At 37.2% G+C, this 2297-nt stretch overlaps 1 non-coding gene across 1 annotated transcript; it reads right to left on the reverse strand.

The window, feature by feature from the left end:
* Positions 1-1840: 1840 nt before the first annotated feature.
* On the reverse strand, positions 1841-1947 carry LOC141619025 (small nucleolar RNA R71). The gene has a single exon (XR_012531570.1). It is a non-coding gene; the product is annotated as a small nucleolar RNA R71 (small nucleolar RNA).
* Between the last annotated feature and the right edge of the window lie 350 nt (positions 1948-2297).

Raw genomic sequence — 2297 nt, forward strand, 5'->3', positions numbered from 1 at the left:
TATGTAACTAATCCCCACTATAAATACCCCATTAGTCTAATTAAATTAGCATGTTCTTCTTAGCAATCTCTAGTGTAGTTAATATCAATCAAATCTCTCTTTAATCTTGTAATCAAAATTTAATCAAGTTTTAATACAAGTTTCATTTCCTTAATCTCTCTCTTGTTCATCCTTTGTTTTGGGTAATTGAAGATTATTTGGGATATTATTGGGAGATTGACAACCTTCCAATCTATCATCAAGTACTTCTATTATTCTTTGCTTTATTATTGGAATCATTAGTAGGTATAATTCTCTTAATCCCTTTTGAATTATTGTTAATCACTTTCATTTATTCATCATGTTTTACTTTGTTGGTATGATTGACAACCTTGCTAGCATGTTCAACATGATAATGAGTGAGTAGTTTCCTTAGCTAGGGTTAATGGGTAATTAGGGGAAATCAACATGGGGGATGATTCATGCTTAATTTAATATGTTTTTATAGTTTATTTGCTTGCTTGTTGTGATCTCAACTTATGCACATGTTATGTTTGATGAAATACGAGCCTATGAATCCTTGCATTTTTTTACCCATCACCTGTCTTTTCAACGAGACTTGTAAGACATAAACCAACTCGAGTCTCATTATACCATGCATATAGTTGAGGTAGGGAATATTAAGTCGACTTGTAGGTGTTGTACAATCTAATCGATTCGGCTCCGGACCCAAACTTTCCTAGGATTGTAAGATATAAACCAACTCGATCCATCACAACAATAATTGCTTGCTTACAATTTGAGAATATGTTTGTATGATCAATTCCCATGAATCCCCTATGACCCCATGACACCCTAGTGCCTTTTATCAATTGATCACATCCCTTTTTAATCATCTTGCTAGTTTACTTTCATTGCTATTTAGTTTAGTGATCTTTTACGTCAAACCTCAAATTGTGACACCCTTAGACACCACTAGTTGCAATAGAAAATCTCATCTCAATTCCCGTCCCTTGGGATCCGACCTTTACTTGCCTCTTTACTAATTGTAGAGTTGTTTGTGAAGCTAGAAATTGTGTTTTGGTCTAGGTGCTCCTAACGACAAGTACTGAAAACTAAACCCTTCAAAGGGGACACGACCAAAAATGGCGCCGTTGCCGGGGACGGTGTTAACTTGATTTAGATTTTCTTATATTGTTATTAGTTGTGTCTTTCTTTGCCTTGGAGAAGTAAAAATCCTCAAGGTTTGTTCTAATTATTTTCGAGTTGTTTGATATTTTGCATGTCTAGAAGATCACAAGGTAACTTGTTACCCTTTGATCACGAAATTGAAAGGACTTTGATAACCAATAGAAGACTTGCTAGGAGAAGTTTGAGAGGTATTGGTGAGGTTGTAAATATTCAACCAAACACTATTGAGTTCATCAACCCTTTTGCAAGAGAAGGTGAGGAGAACCCAACACAAAATCCAACACAAAATCAACCCACAATGCCTAAATTTTCATCACATTCCGTACCAACCGAGGAGAACCTACCTAATGGTACTCCCACACCACAACACTTAACCGGAAATTTCATTCCCAAATCCGCATTTATCCAATTAGTCGAAAGAAGCCAATTTGGGGGGATGCCTAGTGAAGACCCTCACTCTCACATGGAGACTTTTTGTGACTATTGTGATGCGATATCTCAAACCGGTGTAACTCAAGACCAAATTCGATGGGTCTTATTTCCTTTTTCTCTAATTGGCACCGCGAAACAATGGTTGAAAGGCCTTGATAAGGCTACTCTCAGAATTGATTCTTGGAAGAAATTGGCTCTAGCTTTCTACAAAAAGTTCTATCCACCGGAAAAGACTAACATGCTAAGAGCTCAAATTACGGGCTTTAAGCAAAGAGATGAAGAATCTTTGTATGAAGCTTGGGAGAGATTCAAGAGAATTTGTCGCTCATGTCCTCACCATGGACTTAGCGAGTGGTTCTTGGTACAACAATTTTGGAACGGTCTTTATGAAGACTCAAGAAACATTCTCAACATGGGATCAAATGGAATGTTCACCGAAGTTGATGACAATCAAACTTGGAACAAGATTGAGGAAATGGCGATCCATAATTCACAATATAGTAGACCTCGCAAGGCTACTAGAGGAGAAAAGCATGAAGTGGACTCTATTACTCAATTGGGTGCTCAACTTAGTGCTCACATTGATACCATCAATTTGAAATTTGAAAAAGCTATGGCTAGGCTTGAAGAAGCCTCAAAATCACCAAAGCATCATGTTAATGCCATGACGGCATCTTCATCAATCCCAAGTGGGA

The sequence above is a fragment of the Silene latifolia genome, chromosome 1 (genome assembly GCF_048544455.1).
Source record: "Silene latifolia isolate original U9 population chromosome 1, ASM4854445v1, whole genome shotgun sequence".
NCBI lineage: Eukaryota > Viridiplantae > Streptophyta > Magnoliopsida > Caryophyllales > Caryophyllaceae > Silene > Silene latifolia.